The 24,862-nt window shown below is 45.6% G+C and overlaps 1 protein-coding gene across 1 annotated transcript in view; it reads right to left on the reverse strand.

The window, feature by feature from the left end:
* Positions 1–22,588, reverse strand: part of ZNF469 (zinc finger protein 469) — a 215,139-nt gene extending 192,551 nt beyond the window's left edge. The window contains exon 1 of the mRNA XM_075326223.1: positions 22,539–22,588. The gene's annotated coding sequence lies outside the window, so the exon portion shown is untranslated. The remainder of the gene's footprint in view (positions 1–22,538) is intronic.
* Positions 22,589–24,862: the final 2,274 nt, after the last annotated feature.

The raw sequence follows: 24,862 nt of genomic DNA on the forward strand, positions 1-24,862 counted from the left end.
CCTGGGCTGCATTCTATAAAGGTCCCTGTTATGATTGTGGCCACTTTCTGACCTAAAAAAAGTGTTTATAAAGTTGTACCTTTTTTGCTTCTGATTCTGTAAATACGTCCCGGGGGCGGGCTGCCTGATGGCCGTTAGTCTGCCCCCTGGTCCTGTATGCCGCCCCCCTCGCTGATTACAATAATGCTGGACGCCGCCCCCTGCTACATCCATCGCCGCGCATGCCCAGTGCCCATCTCTCGGGGATGAGCACTGTGCCCAGCGTCACCGCTGGTGACGTGCACGCAGGGTTAAGATTATGGGCGGTGCTGTGATGTTTATTCCTAAGCAACCGCCCATAATCGCGGGGCCGCGCTTGCCCCCTCGGCCTGCTTCGTTCTGCGCAAGCGCGCTGCTGCTGACCCCCACGTCACCTCCTTCCCATCTTGCCCCGAGGCAGGAAATAGATGGGAGGAGCGGTGACTACACCGATCAGGAGGAGACGCGGAGATCAGATTACCAGCAGCGCGCTTGCGCAGAACGAAGCAGGCCGATAAACATCACAGCACCGCCCATAATCTTAACCCTGCGTGCACGTCACCAGCGGTGACGCTAGGCACAGTGCTCATCCCCGACAGATGGGCACTGGGCATGCGCGGCGATGGATGTAGCAGGGGGCGGCGTCCAGCATTATTGTAATCAGCGAGGGGGGCGGCATACAGGACCAGGGGGCAGACTAACGGCCATCAGGCAGCCCGCCCCCGGGACGTATTTACAGAATCAGAAGCAAAAAAGGTACAACTTTATAAACACTTTTTTTAGGTCAGAAAGTGGCCACAATCATAACAGGGACCTTTATAGAATGCAGCCCAGGAGCTGCAGAGGGGGAATCTGTGAGGTTTTAGGGGACATTTCTCATGACAGGTTCCCTTTAATTTCAGCCTCTGAACGTTGCATTTTGTATTGGGGTTATTTCAGGCTGTATAATTTTGTCCTGTGTGAAACGTCTGGCGTTTTAAACCGTTTTCTGCCTAAAAATGTGCTTTCACTTCTGCAAATCCAATTACCCTTTCTCCATTTCTGACCTCTAGCGCCTTAGATTCTTCTTAAGTTAATATCACAAAAGACTAAATTTAGAACAGTCTAATATGAGCTGATCCCAGTGATATAAAGCCTCGTCAGATGCACATCTGCTTCTTGCCACTAAGCATTTTCATCAGCGGTGACTCAATCACCAAATCTCAGGCTGCAGACAGATGAGCGGGACTAGTCAGGAGCAGACTCGCTGTACCTGCCTGCGGCAGATGATGAGGCAGACATGGCTGACGGGTATTGTGCTGCCTCTCCGCTTTACTGGGCATTGTGCAGGATTTCATACACCTCTGTGACCCAGCGTCTCAGTTGCACGCCTTCAGGGTGTTGAATGCTTTGTCTGATTTCTTTCCAGTCAGTCACAAAATGTATACGTATTCTACAGATTCATAGCATAGTCCCAGCTGCTGGAGATATGATACTGTACCTTTATGATCAAAAAACAAAAAGTGCTTCTCCGGCAGCAAGAAATTGCATTTTGAAGTTGCGTCTGGAAGTGCGTTGGGAGGTGATGATGCACTTTTAGGCTCCTCAGCCTCACACTGTATTTCCTGCATAGCGGCCCCCTCCCCTGACTGATGGACAGGTCCTCGGTCGAGTACCAGAGCCAGCGACCGGTCAATCAGCCGGAGGAGAGCGACTCCGTAACAAAACAACTTCAATACCTGATTCATTATTTGCTGTCGAAATTGCAGTTAAGGGTCATAAGGGGATCGACTGGCTTATCATATAGAGGTTACACAGTCATATTAATATTGTGGGGATTTCAGGGTGGAGGACTTTGACAGGTTACCTTTAAGGATCTTTAAACTATCTATGTCTTGGTAATGTCCTTTAACTTAGAAACATTTATATAGTTGGTCCTTCTTACTTTATGCACAGAATATGTGCAACTTCAACCCCAACGGTAATCCAAGACCTCTCAATCCTCAAAATCACATAGGGACTGACTCATCAAGGCTGGTGTAGGTCACAGGGTGGTGTTGATGAAGGGGCATACTGGAGTCAGACACTTCTGATTCATGAAGAGGTGTACAACGGAGTGCTGGACGAGTAGCCTGTACCTCTGTGTGCACCTCGTTATAAAGTCTTCTCCAGTCCCTGCTAATGTAAGATTTGTAGCACAGCGAACTCTGCCGCTGGTCATGGGTGCCGCTGGTCATGGGTGCCGGTGGTTATAGGTGCCGGTGGTTATAGGTGCTGCTGGTCATGGGTGCTGTTGGTCATGGGTGCTGCTGGTCATGGGTGCTGCTGGTCATGGATGCTGCTGGTCATGGGTGCTGCTTTTCATAGGTGCTGCTGGTCATAGGTGCCTCTGGCCATGAGTGCCTCTGGTCATGAGTGCCGCTGGTCATGGGTGCCTCTGGTCATGGGTGCCTCTGGTCATGGGTGCCTCTGGTCATGGGTGCCGCTGGTCATGGGTGCCTCTGGTCATGGATGCTGCTGGTCATGGATGCCGCTGGTCATGGGTGCCGCTGGTCATGGGTGCCGCTGGTCATGGATGCCGCTGGTCATGGATGCCGCTGGTCATGGGTGCCTCTGGTCATAGGTGCCGCTGGTCATGGGTGCCTCTGGTCATGGGTGCCGCTGGTCATGGATGCCGCTGGTCATGGGTGCCGCTGGTCATGGGTGCCTCTGGTCATGGGTGCCGCTGGTCATGGATGCCGCTGGTCATGGGTGCCTCTGGTCATAGGTGCCGCTGGTCATGGGTCGACATGCCACCCCAGCTCCGCTCACTTTGTTGGAGTTGGACAATAACGGCCTGAGTATGCCAAAAGGTGCAACATTTTATTGCAGCCTCAACTTGCAACAAAACGATGCTACTTTTACAAGCTTCTTACACAGAACACGGCCATGAAAGCTTCGAAGAATTTAGCTCAGTCTTCACAATAAAGGCTTACCACAATTTTTTCTTTTGATTCAATAACATTTCTTTATGTATCTATAAACCTCAATAGATATTCACATATAATATATAGAATAAAGTAATATAACATATAGTTAGGTCCAGAAATATTTGGACAGTGACACAAGTTTTGTTATTTTAGCTGTTTACAAAAACATGTTCAGAAATACAATTCTATATATAATATGGGCTGAAAGTGCACACTCCCAGCTGCAATATGAGAGTTTTCACATCCAAATCGGAGAAAGGGTTTAGGAATCATAGCTCTGTAATGCATAGCCTCCTCTTTTTCAAGGGACCAAAAGTAATTGGACAAGGGACTCTAAGGGCTGCAATTAACTCTGAAGGCGTCTCCCTCGTTAACCTGTAATCAATGAAGTAGTTAAAAGGTCTGGGGTTGATTACAGGTGTGTGGTTTTGCATTTGGAAGCTGTTGCTGTGACCAGACAACATGCGGTCTAAGGAACTCTCAATTGAGGTGAAGCAGAACATCCTGAGGCTAAAAAAAAAGAAAAAATCCATCAGAGAGATAGCAGACATGCTTGGAGTAGCAAAATCAACAGTCGGGTACATTCTGAGAAAAAAGGAATTGACTGGTGAGCTTGGGAACTCAAAAAGGCCTGGGCGTCCACGGATGACAACAGTGGTGGATGATCGCCGCATACTTTCTTTGGTGAAGAAGAACCCGTTCACAACATCAACTGAAGTCCAGAACACTCTCAGTGAAGTAGGTGTATCTGTCTCTAAGTCAACAGTAAAGAGAAGACTCCATGAAAGTAAATACAAAGGGTTCACATCTAGATGCAAACCATTCATCAATTCCAAAAATAGACAGGCCAGAGTTACATTTGCTGAAAAACACCTCATGAAGCCAGCTCAGTTCTGGAAAAGTATTCTATGGACAGATGAGACAAAGATCAACCTGTACCAGAATGATGGGAAGAAAAAAGACTGGAGAAGAAAGGGAACGGCACATGATCCAAGGCACACCACATCCTCTGTAAAACATGGTGGAGGCAACGTGATGGCATGGGCATGCATGGCTTTCAATGGCACTGGGTCACTTGTCTTTATTGATGACATAACAGCAGACAAGAGTAGCCGGATGAATTCTGAAGTGTACCGGGATATACTTTCAGCCCAGATTCAGCCAAATGCCGCAAAGTTGATCGGACGGCGCTTCATAGTACAGATGGACAATGACCCCAAGCATACAGCCAAAGCTACCCAGGAGTTCATGAGTGCAAAAAAGTGGAACATTCTGCAATGGCCAAGTCAATCACCAGATCTTAACCCAATTGAGCATGCATTTCACTTGCTCAAATCCAGACTTAAGACGGAAAGACCCACAAACAAGCAAGACCTGAAGGCTGCGGCTGTAAAGGCCTGGCAAAGCATTAAGAAGGAGGAAACCCAGCGTTTGGTGATGTCCATGGGTTCCAGACTTAAGGCAGTGATTGCCCCCAAAGGATTCACAACAAAATATTGAAAATAAAAATATTTTGTTTGGGTTTGGTTTATTTGTCCAATTACTTTTGACCTCCTAAAATGTGGAGTGTTTGTAAAGAAATGTGACAATTCCTACAATTTCTATCAGATATTTTTGTTCAAACCTTCAAATTAAACGTTACAATCTGCACTTGAATTCTGTTGTAGAGGTTTCATTTCAAATCCAATGTGGTGGCATGCAGAGCCCAACTCGCCAAAATTGTGTCACTGGCCAAAGATTTCTGGACCTAACTGTATGTATATATGTGAATAATATGTGTCAATAGATATCTGTGTTACATGTGAATAATCCCCATCTGTGGGAGAGATCAAACCCTGCGGTTCCCATTTGCTCCATTGAAGCTTGAGCGGTTTTCACACGTTTGTTGAGCTGAGACGTTGCATGATGGAAGGACATGGCTGCTGCGAAGGTTCAGGCTTCCTTGAGGAACGAAGACCCTCCCTCGAAACGTTGCAGCAGCGGTGTGCGGACACTCGCCTTCCTCCCTCCACCATGCAGTGCCTGACATAGACGTGAATACCTCTGGAGTTGTAATAGAGCAACTGGGAAGATTGGTGTTTGATCTCTCGCATCGGTGGGGATTCTGGTGACCGGCTGTTACCATGTGACTATCCGATGTTTATAGATCCCTCTACTAAAGGAAAAGTGACCGAATCAAAAGAAAATTGTGGTGTCTGTTTATTGTGAAGACTATGGTTTGACTTTAGTATTTAGTGGCCAATGTCTTATAATGAGTGGAGATATTGATTCTACGTGATAGAGAAACCCGGAAACTCCTGATAAGCGGATTCCCTGCAGCCTGGAAAGTCTTCAGAGCCTCTTCTCACGGACACAGAGGATGTGTGCTACAGTGTGTCAGCTTTAATAAGGATCGCCACATCTGCTTCAGCCATCATCTATGACACATACTTTCCTGGTATACTAGATTACGGGATTCATGATGCAAGCCCTTTAAAGAATTTTTAGAAAATGAAAAAATATTTGAAGAATGTTTTACTTTGTAATTATGGGTTTCTTCTGCCACTTCAGCTGAGAATGAGCAGAATATCTGGCCATACTGATTATTCCGTGTATATTAGGCTGCTTTCACACATCCGGTTTTTGCAGTGCGGCTCAATCCGGCTCAAAAACCTATGCAACGGATGTAGCGAAAAAAACGGATCCGTTGCATACGTTTTTCCATGCGGCCCGTCCGTTTTTTGCCGGATGCGGCTTGATACTGAGCATGCGCAGTGCAAAAAAACGCATCCAGCGGCCGGATGCGTTTTTTGCTGCAGGACGCTGCATCTGGCGTTCATAGGCTTGCACTGTAAATCACGCTGCATCGCGCCGGATGTGGCGCGAGGCGTTTTTTTTCGCCGCACAAAAAAACGTGCCAGGCAACGGTCCATCTGGCCGCCGCATTGGGCTAAATATGTTGCATCCAGCAAAAACCGGATGCAACGCAAGGCTATGCGGCACAATACGGCGCTAATGCAAGTCTATGGGGAAAAAATGCAACCGGCGGCAAAAAAAAACCGGTTGCGTTTTTTCTGCAAAGCGCTGTATTCTGCTGCTCAGCAAAAAACGGATGTGTGAAAGCAGCCTAAATACTCCACATGTTAGGGTACCCACACATCAGCGTTTTTCTGCCGCACTCCCAGATCCGGCACAAGGGCAGTACAGTACTTTACAGTTCACTGGCAAGCTCCGGGAATATAGGGTCATGTGACCGGAGCATGTGACAGCATGTGACCGGGGCTTGCCGCACTGTCTGTGAACTGTAAAGTACTGTACTGACCTTGTGCCGGATCTGGGAGTGCGGCAGAAAAACGCTGATGTGTGGGTACCCTTAGGCTATGTGTCCACGCTGCGGAAAATGTGCGGATTTTGCCGCGGATTTCTCGTGTAAAAGCCGCGGATTTCCCGAAAATCTGCAGCACAGCTACTCCCCAGCCATTTCTATGGCATTTGGGAAATGCTGTGTCCATGCTGCGGATTTTTCCGCAGCGGAAATTGTGCAGATTTTCGTCCGGAAAAATCTGCAACATGTCAATTATTGTTGCAGATTTTCTTGCGGATTTTGGCTTTAGAATTGGGGAAAAAAAAAATCTGCATCAAATCCGCGGTAAATCCGCACCTATGAAAAGGTGCGGATTTTGCGGGAAAGCTGCGGATTTTGATGCAGAAATATCCGCAGATACATTCTCCCGTGGACACATAGCCTTAGGCCGGTTTCACACATCCGGCTTTTTGCCGTTTTGCCGGATCCGGCGCTCTCCCATACAGTTAATACAGTACAATGACAGCGCAACAAGCGCCGGTCACATGCTGTAATGTGACCGGCGCATGTGACCCGGAAGTTACAGCGCTGTCATTGTACTGGATTATCTGTACGGGAGAGCGCCGGATCCGGCAAAACGCCGGATGTGTGAAACCGGCCTTACTTGGCAATGGAAAAAACAAGGCACATGCCTGATTTGTAATAAGGAATACCTGTGATTGGCAATTTAGGAGCAGATACCGGCTGATAATTAGTTTGGGTCTCACCTTTATCTCATGTTTCCCTCCTCAGGTAGACGTTGTACACAGAACACGTGCACGCTCACCTGTGCGCTGCTCCTCTTTCATTGTATCCTTACTTGACTTTTTTTTTCTTTTTTGTTCCTAATTTTCTTGACAGATTAAAGATATAAATGGGGGAAATGGCTTTCTGCCAAACACATCTGACATATGAAGCCCAAGGGAAGTCAGTCATGGAGTCACGGCGTAGGAGTGATCCCCATCAGGTCAGGTTTACGCTTTATACTGCAATGTTCAGGTTTTCTTTACTGTGATTTATGAATTGTGAGATTTCCACAATGGGTTTGTATGAGGGGAAGGGTCGGCTTTTTTTTCCCCCTGACGCCACAATTCTCCATTGGACTGAGTTGCTGTCCCACCAGCTACATCCCATGGATAACAATGGCGCTGTTTAGGTTGGATGTTTGGATACAGATGACAAAAAAGTCACAATTATTGTGTAGGCTGGTAATGAAAGCCAGAATCAGACCCAATGGAGCAATGAGGAAGAAGTCATGTCTATTATATTTGCCATTCTAGTTAAATCCAGCTTTGAATAAAAAAAAAAAAAAATAAATTGCATAATAAATTGTGTAGTTCCAGGGTCCAAACCTCCCCCGGTCCTCAGAATGACCGGACTGAAATAAGCCGAACAGACAGTGAAGGGCCATGCTGTGCGGATCCCTGAATAGTCACCTTTTCCCATAGAAAAGTGAGGGCCTTCCCTAAAGAGAGAACCTTAATGTATGTTACTGGAGGAAGAAAAATCCTTAAAATGTATGTAATTTTTAATGTTATGTTCTCAGACTTCTGAACAGTCCTTGTCAGCAAAGTTCAACTGGTTCACAAAGTACCAGACAATCAATGACACCATAATTATGGAAGATAATGGTGCGGGCCGGGCCTTTGAGTTATTAGCTTATTAACCCCTTAAGGACGAAGCCAGTTTTGTCCTTAATGCCCAGGCCATTTTTTGCAATTCTGACCAGTGTCACTTTATGAGGTCGTAACTCTGGAACGCTTCAACGGATCCCGGTGATTCTGACATTGTTTTTTCGTGACATATTGTACTTCATGATAGTTATAAATTTAGAACGATATTTTTTGCTTTTATTTGTGAAAAAATCGGAAATTTGATGAAAATTTTGAAAATTTTGCAATTTTCAAACTTTTAATTTTTATGCCCTTAACTCAGAGAGTTATGTCACACAAAACAGTTAATAAATAACATTTCCCACATGTCTACTTTACATTAGCGCAATTTCTGAAACAAAATGTTTTGGGGTTAGGAAGTTAGAAGGGGTCAAAGTTCATCAGCAATTTCCCATTTTTTCAACAAAATTCACAAAACCATTTTTTTAGGGACCATATCACATTTGAAGTGACTTTGAGAGGCCTAAGTGACAGAAAATACCTAAAAGTGACACCATTCTCAAAACAGCACCCCTCAAAGTACTCAAAACCATATCCAAGAAGTTTATTAACCCTTCAGGTGCTTCACAGGAACTAAAGCAAAGTGGAATGAAAAAAGCAAAAAATAAAATTTTACCTAAAATGTTGCTCTACCCCAAATTTATTCACTTTTAGAAGAAATAACACAACAAAATGAACCCCAAAACTTGTTACCCACTTTCTTATGAACGCGCCAATACCCCACATGTGGTCAGAAACCTTTGTTTGGACAAATGGGAGGGCTCGGAACAGAAGGAGCAATATTTGAATTTTGGAAAGCAAATTTGGCTGATATAGATTGCGGGCACCATGTTGCATTTACATGTCCGCTAAGGTACCTAAACAGCAGAAACCCCTCACAAGTGACACCATTTTGGAAACTAGACCCCTTAAGGCTTCTATCTAGGGGTATAGTGAGCATTTTGGATCCACAAGTACTTCACAGATTTTGATAACGTTACGTTGTCACATTGAAAATTTTCATTTTTTTCTCAAAAATGTTGCTTTAGCATCAATTTTTTCACTTTTTCAAGAGGTAATTCCAAAAATTTGACCCCAACGTTTGTTACCCACTTTTTTATGAGCGCGGTGATACCTCACTTGTGGTCTGAAACCTTTGTTTGGAGAAATGGGAGGGCTTGGAACGGAAGGAGCAATATTTGAATTTTGGAAAGGAAATTTGGCTGAAAAAGATTGCAGGCACCATGTCGCATTTGGAGGACCCCTAAGGTACGTAAACAGCAAAAAAACACCACAAGTGACCCCATATTGGAAACTAGGCCCCTCAAGGAATTTATCTTGATGTTTGGTGAGTACCCTGAACCTCCAGGTGCTTTACAGAAGTTTATAACGTTGAGCCATGAAAATAAAAAAATAAAATTTTACCACAAAATTGTTACTTCAACCAGGTAGCTTTTTTTTTCACAAGGGTAACAGGAAATAAATCACCATGAAATTTATTGCGCAATTTCTCCTGAGTTTGTTGATATCTTGTATGTGGTGGAAATCAACTGTTTGGGCACACTACAGGGCTCAGAAGAGAAGGAGTGCAGTTTGACTGCAAAATTGGCTGGAATCAATAGCGGACGCCATGTTGCATTAGGAGAGCCCCTGAGGTGCCTAAGCAGTGGAGGTCCTTCACAAGTGACCCCATTCTGGAAATAAGACCCCTCAAGGCTTTAATCTAGGTGTATATTGAGCATTTTGAATCCACGAATACTTCACAGAATTTGATAAGCTTAGGTTGCCATATTGAAATTTTCATTTTTTTCACAAAAATGTTGATTTAGCGACACATTTTTCACTTTTTCAAGAGGCAACAACAAAACGTGTACCCCACAGGTTGTTATCTAATTTCTTGTGAGCGCAGGGATACCCCACATGTGGCCAAAAACCTTTGTTTGGATAAATGGGAGGGCTTGGAATGGAAGGAGCACCATTTGAATTTTGGAAAAGTTGAAGTAAATTGCGCGCACCATGTCACATTAGCAGGGCCCCTTGGGTACCTATACATCAGAAACCCCCCACAAGTGACCTCATTTTGGAAACTGGACCCCTCAAGGATTTTATTCAGGAGTATAGTAAGCATTTTGAATCCACAGGTACTTCACAAAAATGTTGCTGTAGCAACAAATTTCTCACTGTTAAGGGGGCTTTACATGCTGCGACATCGCTAATGCGGAGTCGTTAGGGTCACGGAATTGGTGACGCACATCCGGCCGCATTAGCGATGTTGCTGCGTGTGACACCGATGAGCGATTTTGCATCGTTGCAAAAACGTGCAAAATCGCTCATCGGTGACATGGGGGTCCATTCTCGATTATCGTTACTGCAGCAGTAACGATGTAGTTCGTCGCTCCTGCGGCAGCACACATCGCTATGTGTGACGCCGCAGGAACGAGGAACCTCTCCTTACCTGCCTCCCGGCCGCTATGAGGAAGGAAGGAGGTGGGCGGGATGTTCCGGCCACTCATCTCCGCCCCTCCGCTTCTATTGGGCGGCCGCTCAGTGACGTCACTGTGACGCCACACGGACCGCCCCCTTAGAAAGGAGGCGGTTCGCCGGTCACAGCGACGTCGCCGGGCAGGTAAGTATGTGTGATGCGTCTGCGCGATGTTGTGCGGCACGGGCAGCGATTTGCCCGTGTCGCACAACAGATGGGGGCGGGTACCCACACTAGCGATATCGGGACCGATATCGCAGCGTGTAAAGTAGCCTTTAGGCTATGTGGCCATGATCCAGCGACACGGCGTCTAGTACACAGTGTCAGCCTCCTGCAGAAATGTGAGTGTTGTCCACGGGAGAACGCAGCTGCCCATGCCCACGATTTGGGTTCAGGCTGCTGTGGACTTTAGTTCTATTCTACTTGCAAAGAACACTCATCTCCGCAGCATAAATTGACATGCTGAGGCTCGGGAAGCTGCGCCACAGGTCGGTTTATGCTGCGGAGAAAAGAAACACAGTGGGCACGGGATTTCTAAAAATCCTGCCACTGTGCTTCTACTGCACAACGCAGCGTTATGGACGCAGGGAAAACACTCTGCGCCCAAAACGCTGCAAACCCTGATTGTGGGCACACAGCGTAAAATGCTACAGTGGATGAATGGATAGATGTCAAACATATATAATGTCCCACCCCCCTGCATATTCTAAGCTGGCGCCCTTTAGTGCCTTTCATGTGACACTAAAGGATGCCTAGCCTTGTATTTAGCCCAAAAAAAAAAAAATAATTAAAATAAATGACGTGGGGTCCCCCCTATTTTTGATAGCCAGCTAGGGTAAAGCAGACAGCTGTAGCCTGCAAACCACAGCTGACAGCTTCATCTTGTCTGGTGATCAATTTGGAGGGCTCCCCAAGCTGTTTTTTTTTTTTAATTATTTATAAATAAATAATTAAAAAAAACAAACAAACGTGGGGTCCCCCCAAATTAGATCACCAGCCAAGGTGAAGCTGACAGCTGGGGTCTGGTATTTTCAGGATGGGAAGAGCCATGGTTATTGGACTCTTCCCAGCCTAAAAATAGCAGGCCGCAGCCGCCCCAGAAGTGGCGCATCCATTAGATGCGCCAATTCTGGCGCTTCGCCCCAGCTCATCCCGCGCCCTGGTGCGTTGGCTAACGGGGTAATGAATGGGGTTGATACCAGGTGTGTAATGTCACCTGGCATCAAGCCCAGCAATTAGTTATGTCACGGCGTCTATCAGATACCCGACATAACTAATTGACAGTAATAAGAAAAAAAATTGACAACAAAAAAAAATTTATTTGAAAAAACACTCCCCAAAACATTCCCTGATTGACCAATTTATTGAAAAGAAAAAAAAAATCCACTATAATCCATTTGGACGTCCCACGTCGACTCTGGACCTTCTAGAATATGGGGGACACGTTCAGGGAACGTATCCCCCATTTTCTAGGAGGGCAGACCCTCCATTTGAGGAGAGTGGGTGCAAAGAATCTGCACCCACCCTCCCCGGGTCACAGCTGCACAGTGCTGAGCAGCAGCCAGCGTCCTGAACACAGGAAGCTGACAGCCGCGCTCTGCACATGTGACCGGAGTCTGCAGAGAAGGAGCCGGAGGAGGGGGCCGCGGGGGATCAGCGCTCCGGTATGTATGACACCGGGGGACACCAGGGGGGGGGTAGGGGGGGACCCGTCAGGGCCTAGGGAGCAGGTTTCTGTCGTATGTGTTATGGCACATACGACAGAAACCATAGGAACACTGTAAATGCGGCCGGCGCGCTGCTGTGCTCTCCGATGCGCGCGGCCATCTTGGATTTTCGGGAGGGGGTTGGGGGTCGGGGGGGCACTTTGGGGATACCGAGGGGACCGGAGGGAACCGGGAAAAAGATTTATCTCCCATCTGGCATGTTTGATCATGCCAGATGGGAGATAAATGATTTTTTACCGGCGCGGTCATTTACTATAACTTGATGATCGGTATACGGTGTATACCGGTCATCAGGTGAGCGGGGACCGGAAAAACCGGCCCGAATCATGATCTCCAGGGTCTCAGCTACCCCCGGCAGCTGAGACCCCGGAAATTTTCTGACTCTGGGGGGCGCTAGACCCTTTTTTCCGACCGCCGTTTTAAAACGGCAGAAAGGAATAAGTACCCTTTTTTAGTGCCGTTTTAAAACGTAACGCGGTCGTAATGGGGTTAAGACCATCAGATATTATCCAGCTGTCATCACTCCGCATGTGATGACCACGGATTCCTATCAGCATCTGAGGAAGGTCACAGCACGATTCCTCCTTTAGCATAGCTGCTACTCATAGTCCGCCTCTGGATCGGGGCAATCAGCTTATTGAGGTTTCTGTCATATCTCCAATTTTTATTTTTTTTGTAGAGCCAAGTTTGTTGTCCAATATTGTTTAGACATTTTATTGCAGATCCGTGTCATGTGGATTGTTATTGCACTGAGCCGAAATTATGGGTAGTTACTGCTATTAGCAAAACTGACGCTACCCAATAGTCATAGGAACTATGCTGCTATGTAAGGTAGATTAATAGTGTGAATTGTAGCAGAAAATGCATTGACTTTAGGGGGCACTTGTAGACTTTCTATATTTAAAAAAAAAAAACAACAAAAAAAGTGGTTTCTGCCAATGCACTAGTATCACTTGGGGAAGTTGATTCATAGCGCTGCAAGTCTGGGTTGGCACACGGTATGTGCAACAGGCTGGAAGGAACCGGGAACAGAGAGGATTTAAACAGCAGGCTTTCCTGGACGGCATAGAAGAAAACAGCAGAACCACGAGGGCAGAAGGAGGCAGGTCTGAAGCCGCGGTCAGACGTAGGTGGCAGAGCCCCGCCGCAGGGAGCAGCCAAATGTAATCAGATTCTATAAGTTTGTGACCCTTACATCAAGCAATGGGTTAACCAGAGCAGATACAGGTTATAGAATCCACAGAAGATTGTAGCATAATGAGAACTGTCTCAGAAACCATTCATGATGCTTGCAGCAAACAATGGGTAACCTGCATCAGATGCAAGTGACAGAAGTAGACTCCTATAACAGATCGTCTGGGTTAACTCAATCAGATGAAAATGATGGAAATCGCTAAAGTCTGAGCCAATGATGGAAACATGGATAGTGGCAACCTCCAGACAGCCGCTGGATACGTTACAGAGGCAATACTTAGACACAGAGGTGTTCACTTAGACCCAAAGAGGCTTTGGGAGTTGATGTCATTGAGGAGCTCCAGGCCGCTTGTAAGACCTGACATGGAGAACAAGAAAGGAGGCATCCTCAAGAGGGAGCAGAGCATGGCCTTGAAGACGAGACCGGAGCGTAACACGAAGATGTACTGCTGGGTAGATGACTGCATATAATAAGAAGCAATATGGGCAGGTTATGGTAAAAAAAGAAAAACCATACTAATAGTACGAACAAAAATCAAATCTATAATTTTTATATAGCGCTAACATATTCCGCCGCGCTTTACATACATCAGGAACACTGTCCCCATTGGGGCTCACAATCTAATGTCCCTATCTGTATGTTTTTGGAGTGTGGGAGGAAACCGGAGGAAACCCACGCAAACACAGGGAGAACATACAAACTCCTTGCAGATGGTGTCCTTGGTGGGATTTGAACCCAGGACCACAGCGCTGCAAGACTGCAGTGCTAACCACTGAGCCACCACAAGACTGCAGTGCTAACCACTGAGCCACCACAAGACTGCAGTGCTAACCACTGAGCCACCACAAGACTGAAGTGCTAACCACTGAGCCACCACAAGACTGCAGTGCTAACCACTGAGCCACCAAAGTTCATTTTAATCATTAATCTTGGAATAATAATAATTTACACAATTGGAAGTGTTTAAAAAAGAAAAAAAAAAATTTCCTGTGCTGAGATCTTGTATATGTGTCCTGCAGTGTGCTGTGTAATGGCTGTGTCTGACCTTACAGGGCATGGTCTAAATATAGCAAATCTCCTGGGCAGGGGAGTACAAAAAAAAGAGTATATAGATAGGACAGCAGGGGCTCACAAATTATTCTTTTTCTGAGGTAAGACATTTTTTTTTTTTTTTTTTTTTTTTTTTTAAACCGGCAGGAAAATGTTTTACCTCACAGAAAGCATCATCCAGATCCCCTGTTGTAATGTACGTTTACTTTTCTATGTCTTCCCCCACCCAGGAGATATGCTGTGATCTCACCATGTCATGTACGGTCAGACACGGCCATTACACAGTACACAGCAGGGGCACACACTGTACATAAGATTATCTCAGCACAGGAACATCTTATATAACCTCCAACTGTGGAAATTATTATCATTCCAAGAATTATTGATTAAAATCAACTTTGACCAACACTCAGAAAACTAAAGAAAGCCTAAGTACGGTACTACGGTAGCTGTACATTGCAGAACTGCAGAAGAAGCTTAAATGTGATTACCCAATCATTCCAGAAAAACAACTTTTAAATATCATTTATCTAAAAAGCTTTATTATCTGTTGGAAAAAGTAAGTGAACTGAAATACAACCCAACAGTTTGGAAGAAAACCACTTAAAGGGGTTGTCTAGAACTTTATAATGATGGTCTACCTTTGAAGAGCTCATCAGGATCAAATCTGTGGGGGGTGTAACAGCCGGCACCCCCACAAGTCAGCTGAGCTTGGTGCGGGCACGGTCCCGGCAAACATTGATCATTTGTGGAATGGATCTACAGAGCGCCATCCACTGCATAGTGGCCACAGTGGGGTACTGCAGATCCACTCCTGTTCATTTATATAGGGGCGGATGTGTGGTGCGGTCACTGTACAGGGGTGTGTGGATGCCCCCTATCTGGAGACAGCAATGCTTTTTGTATTATAATGTGACTGATGACAAGCTCTGCACTTTGTTGAGGAAAATGTTGATGCTGCAGAAGAAATAAATAAAATGGATACATTTCAAAAGTATTCACAACCTAAGGGAACAAAGCGAGCGCTCGCACCCAGTGCCTCTATATGTGTCAGATTGATTGCAATCTGTAAAATGAATGTATGAATGTATTCCAGGGCAGGGGAGAAGGAAGAAATCCTAATCTTGTCATCTGTGATTCAGTCTAGACAGCGCTGTCTAATTCCATACGGTCCATGCTTCCCTTCTATGCAGCCTGTAAGTGAGAGGAGACTGTGGAGGGTCCTACTGCTGGAGTGGAGGGGATTTCTCAGAAGCGTTTAGAGGAGAACAGCTTGTACTGCGCAGAATATGGCAGGAGGTTTAACACTTCGCTAGCTCTGCTCTATTAGTCTCCCAGGGACCTTATATCTGCATCCCATTGATTAGAAAAAGATTGCCTTATTCTGAGCCGTGTGCCAACATTCCTCACCTTTACAGGCCTGTCACCACCAACGGTCCCATTTCTAGGAAAATGTCTTATATTGTTACAGGGAGGCTCCTGAAGAGAGAACATAGATATCGTCGTCATCTGTGTATGACTCCTACAGAGGTACTGAGGATTTATCACCGGATGGGTGATCCCTTCTAGATCGGTGGTGGTCTGATCGCCGAGCCCCCACCAATCTCCAGAATAAGGGGCTTTTATCTGGTCTGGATTGAGCAGCGGTGCAAATGCTCGACCACCACCTCGATGGGTTTTGATTCCTCTAATGATTTTTATGGCCTGCTAAACAAAATGTGGACTTTCTTTACAATGGACTCAAGTCTCAAGATTGACGTTTTTCAGCCTCGGTGACTTGTTCATAGGTTTTAAAGAGGGTGAAGTGTAGTAACGCTATGTGCACACCATGCTTTTCTGTGTGCAGATTTTCTGCACATTACAAAAGCATGTTTTGGCAGGAAAAACGCAGCAGAACGCGCTTTTTTGTTTACGTGCGGTTTTTTTCATTTTATTTTTTTTTTTTTAGCCATAGTGATCACTGGGGTTTAGGCGCTGTATCCTGCAATCGCCGTCAGGTCCCCGGCTCTCACTGCCTGGAGCGGTGCCCGCACCGCTCCTGTTAGTTTAACCCTCTTAGTGCTCCAATCAATGTGATCACAATATTCAGGTAGCAGGGAGAGGAATCGCTTGGCAACCCTGGGTTGTCACTAAGACGATCCCGGGTTACTGAGCTATAGATCGCCTCACAGACTGTGCTGTGTGTGGTAAACTGTCAGTGCTGCGAGTGCAGGACTGACAGATATAATGCACTGCAGTGATATAGAAACGCAGAAACAATTGACATGCTGCTGCTTCTTTTTTTTTTCTGCAACAAAATCTGCAAGGAAAAAAAGAAGCAGCGTGTACACAGCAAGTCAGGAGTCTCAGACTTTCCTGGGATGCGTTTTTCATTGCAGTATTGATTAAAATCTGCAAGGAAAACCGCATGAAAAAGCAGCGTGTGCACATGGCCTAACACTAGAAGTCCCAGAAATTTCGAGCTCTCCCCTTAAGGCTATGTGCGCACTAGGCCGTTTTACCCGCAGATTTACCCGCGAATTTGCTACGGAAATTTCTTGAGAAATGTCTGCAATCTTTGTGCAGACATTTCCCAGCAAATCCTATGAGGAAAAAAAATAGCTGTACGCACACTGCGGATTTTTCTCAAGAAATTTCCTTGAGAAGATTTTCTTGAGAAAATTTCTTGAGAAAATGAGCATGTCAATTCTTTTCCGCAGATACCTGCGGATTTCTGCAGTACAGCCCACAAAATCCGCAGGGAACAACCTGCGGGAAAAACGCAGCAAATTCGCGGCTAATCCGTGGCTAATCCGCGGCAAAGCCGCATGCGTATTTACCGCGGATTGGTGTTGATTTTTTCCAGAGGTCTGGAAATCTTCCACTCCCAGAAGTTTCTCAAGAAATTTTCTTGAGAAACTTCACATTTCTAGTGCGCGCAAAGCCTAAGTCCCGAAAGAGGGTCAAATGACCCTTAGTCCAAACTGTAATTAAGGCCATTACTGTCGCACCACAGGAGGTTGGAAAACAACAACCTCCTGTGGTGCGACAGTAATGGCCTTAATTACAGAACAAAAGACGGTGATTATAGGATGTTAGCTAAAATCCTTCAGGTCATTCCACCCGTCTCTGGGTTCCAAAGGTAGAAATGTTAAATGACCCCTCTCTGGGACTTCTAGTGTTAAAACTATATTGGACAAAACAAAGAAAAAGCAAAGTACTGCCAAGACAGGTCAGCCCGTAGCCAAAGTGACTTTCCCATCCTCATAATTGTGAATGGCTCTGTCCGGGCTTTTGTGGGTTCTGATGGAAGCCCCAGTGCACTGTTTGGCGGAGAGCTGTAATCGTATGTTGGTGAACCTCGCCAAAATACCACCTGTTTTATTTCCTCAGATCTGCTGGTTATCCCTTGTCTCCTGCAGACAGTAATGCCTGGTGGTAATCTAGTATTGGGCATCTGTAAACACAAAGCGATCACTTCCAGATGTCATCCACTCCCGAGCGCACTGAGGCCTAGCAATAAACCAGCTACAGACATATGCCGATAAATCTGATATTGCTGCCAGTCATCAGTTTCCGATCACTGTAAGTATTGCCAGTTGTCAATTTCCGATCAGTTATATATTGCCAGTTGTCGGTTTCTGATTTACTCCTAAATATTACCATGTGTCGGCTTCTGATAACTTGTGTGCAGGGAATCGGAAGAAAAGAAAGTCAGCAGATGTGCAGATATCATCTAGATAGATTGGAGGCACATTGCCAAATCATTAGAAAGTATAAGAATAGACACAGAAGAAAAGGAAGGTTGATTAATAAGGAACATGTGATTCTCTGTTTACACCTCCGGCTGGATCAGTATGGCACGGGGCCAGCCATGGATGTGATGTCAGCGGAGGGATGATCATAGCACCTAATTATTCCTGGTAGCATCCATCTTACTATTAATGCATCAATCTGCAGCATTTCCATCAGCGCCAAGCTTGGATTATGATATCAAAGCATACATCTGTCCACAGCACCCATGCTCTGAGTTGTATCTCAGACCGGCACATTTGCATGATCATCTTCTGTTGAGAAAACAGGGCACGGTTGGGGCAGATTGCAGGTTCACAGCACGGTCGCAGGCCTAATTAAAGCATGGTGAAGATTGTAAAATGGAATTTAGGAGGGAGATAAAAGGTTCCCTGCATGTCATCCTACTGGGTCTAATGTTAAACCCCTCCTGTCACAGTTGTTAGATATAAGTCGCTTATTTGACGTCAGTTCTTAAGCCCGCTTTACACGTTGCAATTTTGCATACGATATCGTATGCGATTTGCAACACCCCCATCATATGTGCCGCACGTTCAATTTTGTTGAATGTGCCGCACAAACGATTAACCCCCGTCACACGTACTTACCCGTCCATACGACCTCGATGTGGGCGGCGAACATCCACTTCCTGGAGTGGGAGGGACGTTCGTTGTCACATCGATGTTACGCGGCAGCCGGCCAATAGAAGCGGAGGGGCGGAGATGAGCGGGACGTAAACATCCTGCCCACCTCTTTCCTTCCGCATTGCCGGCTGGAGTCGCGGGAAGCAGGTAAGATCTGTTCAATGTTCCCGGGGTGTCAGACACTGCGATGTGCGCTGCCTCGGGAACATTGAACAACCCGACGTGCAATTTGTCAGGATTCAATGACATGTATGCGATGAACGTTTTACCGTTCAATCACAATCGCACGTAGCTGTCACACACTACAATGTACCTTACAATGCCGGATGTGCGCCACTTACGACGTGACCCCGCCAACACATCGTAAGATACATTGTAGCGTGTAAAGCGGCCTTTAAAACTTTATTTAGGTCTCCTTATTCCTTGATAATATATTGATACCATAATTTATATAAATTGTATAGACGCCATTTACATCTTTTCTTCATTGCATTGCATGTATTCGGTGCCCAGGCCCTCCTGACCTCTCACATCACATCAGACTTAAGCCTAAGGGCGGCTTTGCACGTTGCGACATCGGTGGGGTCAAATCGAAAGTGACGCACATCCGGCGTCACTTTCGACATCGTACTGTGTAAATGCTAGATACGATGAACGAGCGCAAAAAACGTCATTATCGTATCATCATTGCATTCACCGACATTTCCATAATGCCGGTGCCGCGACAGGTACGATGTTGTTCCTCGTTCCTGCGGCCGCACACATCGCTGTGTATGAAGCCGCAGGAGCGAGGAACATCTCCTTACCTGCCGCCGCGGCTATATGGAAGGAAGGAAGTGGGCGGGATGTTTACATTAGTGCAGAACTGTATGTGCTGCAAAGAAGTCTGAAAATGCTTCTTGTCTCAAAGCCCCTGTTATTCTTAAAATCCCTCATGCTTTACACTGCAGCTTCTTTAGGCACCAATTGTAGCGTACAATGGGAAGCCTGTAGGAATTGAATGAAAAGTTTAAGGAGAAAGACCGGCAGGAAGATGGTAGAAGACTGCACAATTGATGAACCTATAAGAAGCTTTAGGCTGTGTGCACACAGTGCTTTTTTATTGTTTTTTTTATGTTATTTAGTGCAGTTTTGTCACAGAACTTCATGCAAATCCTTATGCCAGAAAAGTCAATGAGAAGCCTGACGTTTTGTGCACACGTTGCTTTTTTTTTTCTCCTTGAAGATTTGGTGCAGAAATAAATCTGCAGCGTCAATTCTTGCAACATTTTTACAGCATTTTTCACTCCAGAATACATAAAAAACGCATATTTTGTTTTCTGAAAAAGAGATGCAGATTTGGTGCAGACATTTCTGCAACCAAATACTCAGCGTGTGCACATCGCCTTAAGATCCAGACAGAAAACCAAAGTTTATGTGGACTGCAACGTATGTTAGAGATCGGATAAGCGCTGACTTGATGAACACTTAATAGCAGCGCTGCTTCTGATATGATATTGGCGGTATGAATGCCGCCATTCCCCGCTGCAGCACTCCGGGTGGTATGAAGGTTATCTCACAAGCATGTCGGGGATCATAACTAACATTTTGAAGAATTTCTTCAGGTCTATCCCCTGACATTTCTCTTGTACATAACTTGATTGGAAAATTTAAAACTGTCAAAAAGCCTAAACTTCAGAAATGGAGCAGTGATAAATGAGCCGAAAGATAGAAGCCGGGACATTGCAGCCATTCCCTGGATTCCTAGAAGTACAAGTACAGCTTCTGCCACAGGGGCGTCTGACCACATGTAATACTTTAGAGGACTGTAAACATGAAGCGGCTTGCAGTCCCGTCTCTTCCTGGAAATGGCCGTCCACATTTATAGAAACAGGTTTATTCCACCAATAATTCCTCTGTACAGCATCAAACAGTCTGATAAATCCTTTCCGCTCCAAGATTAACCAGCTGCAATATATTAGCCCAGTCTGTCCTAGTCTTCCAGTATATAGTATATGTTATATTCGCCTGTTCTCTGCCTGGTGACGCTCAAACCTGTACCCCTTAGATGATGATGGACACCACAATTGTTAGGCCAGAGTCACACTTGTGAGAGACTCTTGCAAGTCTTGCATCACATCAGCCGACATGGCATGTAGCTCTCTGGACAGGAGCATCTCAGCTGCATAGAAATACATGCAGCTGACCCGCTCCTGTCAGGAGAGTGTGTGGCCGTGCCGGGTGATGCATTGTGAGACTCGCGCGAGGCTTTCGCAAGCGTGACTCCAGCCTTAGGCCGTGACTACTTTGATCGACAGGCCAATCCAGCTTGGCTTTTAAAGAAAATTTACAGTAGGAATCAGAAGAGCAAATTCACGTTTTTGCCACTGATTGGCCGCATATCCACACAGGGCAATAGACTCATTGTGATATAATGAAGTTAATCCACAGCGTTTTGCAGAATCCATGAACTTTACTGTGTTTAGTGTCTGCAGCCGGTTCATTGTTTTGTGCGGATTTTCCGGAGTCTGTGATTGTGATATATAATAAGCTATTCATTTGTTATCTGCAACATGAGGGATTAAAGGGAACCTGTCAACAGTTTTTTGGCGTATAAGCTGCGGCCACCACCAGTGGGCTCTTATATACAGCTTTCTAACATGCTGCATATAAGAGCCCAGGCCGCTGTGTAGAACATAAACACTTTATAATACTCACCTAAACTGGTCGCTGCGGTGGATGTGGCTTAGGTGGGCGTCTTCGTCCTCTGGTGCCAGCGCCTCCTCTTTCTGAAGCTGTAGCGCATGACGCATCTACGTCATACACACTCGCCGGTCCCCAGCGGTGGATGTGGCTTAGGTAGTCGTCTTCGTCCTCCGGTGCCGGTGCCACCTCTTTCTGAAGCCGCAGTGCATGACGCGTCCAACGTCATACACACTCGCCGATCCCGCACATGCGCACCACAATACTTTGATTTGCCCTGCTCAGGACCTGAATGCCGGAGAGTGTGTATGACGCCGGACGCGTCATGCACCGCGGCTTCAGAAGGACGACAGAGGCGGCGACAAAGATGGCCGAAAGAGGCGGCGTCGGCACCGGAGGACGAAGACGCCCATCTGAGCCACATCCACCGCAGCGACCGGTTTAGGTGAGTATTACAAAGTGTTTTGTTTTTTTTTATGTTCAACACAGCATCCTGGGCTCTTATATACAGCATGTTAGAATACTGTATATATAAGAGCCCGATGGTGGTGGCCGCAGCTTATAGGGCAAAAAACTGGTGACAGGTTCCCTTTAATGCAAGTTCTTAGCAGAGAATAACACTGTCACGACCGATGTGGTCAATATTCATGAATCATTGTCACATTTCATCAGTGTTTGTATCAGTGAAACTGGAAAAATGCAGATGAGGACTCCATACTGACAGAGCTAAGTCCTCACAAGACCATGCTTGTTTCATGTCTGCATTGAGCGCCATTTATCTCCACATAATCTCATATATGAGGCTTCCTGCAGACCCCGGACCCTCACAATGTAATTAGAAAGTTTCTAATGTCCTGCAAGTTTCCAGCAGCAAACGGCTGATTACTAGAGCCATGGATTTCAGAGGCTTCGCTACTTTGGCTTTGAGCAGCACGAGTACATCATTTCCCATCAGATCGCTAGAACGCATGCCATGTCATTTCCAGTTTCTGCTGTAAATCCATAATCCTTCTAAACGGTCATGTTTGAGAGAGTGATTTGGCTTACCCTGGTCAGGACCCGCTCACAGCCATGTCTGGCATTCAACAGCTACAGCCGGACAACGTGGATTTTTGCAGCTTGAGTTCGGGAATGTCATCTGAAGAAAGACAGAAGAGACCGGTTACACATTACGGAGGGTAAACGGCACCGAGACTTTCTGAATCATATGACCGTTTTCCAATGTGTGACTCCAGCTTCAGCAAATTTCCCTCCATGGTTTCTACTCCCAGACAAATGTTAGAAAATGCAGATTTTCCTTGCGGAGATCTACTTGGTGGGAAGTCTTAGGCTATGTGCCCACGCTGCGGAATTTGCCGCGGATTTGCCGAAAATCTGCAGCAGCGGCACTTCCAAGCCATTTCAATGGCATTTTGGAAATGCTGTGTCCATGCTGCGGATTTTTCCGCTGCGGATTTGCCGCAGATTTTGATCCGGAAAAATCTGCAGCATGTCAATTGTTTGTTGCAGATTTGGTGCAGATTTTGGGTATAGAATGGGGAAAAAAATATAAAAAATGCGCGGTAAATCCGCGGCAAATCCGCACCCGCAGAAAAGTCCGCAGGTACATTCTACCGTGGACACACAGCCTTACAAGCAAAGTGTAAATTAGCTCTAATGCCGAAAGAAGAAAACTGACCACCTAGGTGCACCTGTACGTACCCGGTTTCCCCAAAAATAAGACCTAGTTGGATTTTTGGAGTATGCTTAAAATATAAGCCCTACTCCAAAAATGTAAACCTTTGTACATATGGTTTGTACCCAGCACTGTAGGACGGGTTCTGCACCATGAGAATAGCAGATCCGATTAGAAAATGTGCATCTGAACCAGTAATCCGATTAACACACAATATTGATGTTCCAGAATGTGATGACGATTAGATCTGAATAATCAAGAATAAATGTGGACTGTTCATGGAAAAATATAAGACACCCCCTAAAAATAAGCCCTAGTGCATCTTTCAGAGCAAAAAAATATAAAACCCTGTCTTAGTTTCGGGAAAACATGGTAGCAAATCGAAGACACACTTTGGGCTTGAGCCATAGAAAGCCAATATACCCAGTTCCCATAGATTGGAGTCATCTCCAGTCTTCGTTCCTCATGTGATTGGGTTTTGGGTATCTGTACATTCGGACATCTTCATGACAGGCGCTCATCATATACTTTTCAAGTCTAATATAATGACTTTTAATAAGTTATTTGACTGCTCTTATGACAAGTCTGCAAATCTCTGTTAAATTAAACCTTAGAAATAAGAAGTGTCTCTCGCCAGTTGATATTTTTCCAATTTTGGCTAAAGTAAAAGTGGCACCAGTTTTATAAAAACCCCAAAGAAAACTGCCTGTCCCTGCTTTTCCACAGTCGAGCGGTGCCGGAACCGCACATGAGCTGGTCCTGTGGCCGGGCTCCCCTTAAAGACATGATATTAGCAGGGTTAATCCTCACCATAAAACCACAGCATTCTTGGACTTTAGCTGGTAACCTGACACACAGAATATCTCATCGCAGATACTGCCTTACTGTTGCTCTGAGTCATTTTCCATACACCGTCCATCCACAATCTTGTTTTTGTAGCAAGATGTAAAAATATATCCATCAATCTGCTATTTTACAGCAGCCGTCCTGCCCAGATTCCCTGTTGGGTTACATAATCGCCTGTGGGGGGTCGTTCTGCCGCTATCGACATTGCTGATATCTACAGCCCAATATTTCAACTTCTGTCGTATTGATAATGAATATTCTGTTATCTGCATAGCACAACGGCAGATACCGGGAAGATTACAAGAGAACCGTTCACATGTAATTATACAGATCGCCAATCTGGTAAAACTGGATATAGGTCTGATAATCCTGAAAATTACTGACTGTGACCTTACTGTGTGCAGACAACTACCATGATGCAATCTTTTGAGATACTGTGGTCTTTTTGGTTTGTTTGGGGGGGGGGTTGTGGATTTGCATCCATTGTAGACAATATTTGTGGACTCTTTGGGTCTTTTGACATATGTTTTGAAATGATCTTATAAATAGTTGAATGTAGATTTACTGATCCTATAGATATTATTTTTGCCTGAAACCTTCTAGGGAATATGGGGCATTTTGTGGCACTCCGGCATTTTTTCTAGAAATCTGTTTGTCTCATAGCCAAGGCTAAGGGTACCGTCACACTTTAGCGGCGCTCCAGCGATTTCCCACCAGCGATCTGACTTGGTCAGGATCGCTGGTGCGTCGCTACATGGTCGCTGGTGAGCTGTCAATCACGCAGATCTCACCAGTGACCAGCAACACGTGGCAGCGATGCTGCGCTTGATAACTAAGGTAAATATCGGGT

This window comes from Anomaloglossus baeobatrachus, chromosome 10, assembly GCF_048569485.1.
Source record: "Anomaloglossus baeobatrachus isolate aAnoBae1 chromosome 10, aAnoBae1.hap1, whole genome shotgun sequence".
NCBI lineage: Eukaryota > Metazoa > Chordata > Amphibia > Anura > Aromobatidae > Anomaloglossus > Anomaloglossus baeobatrachus.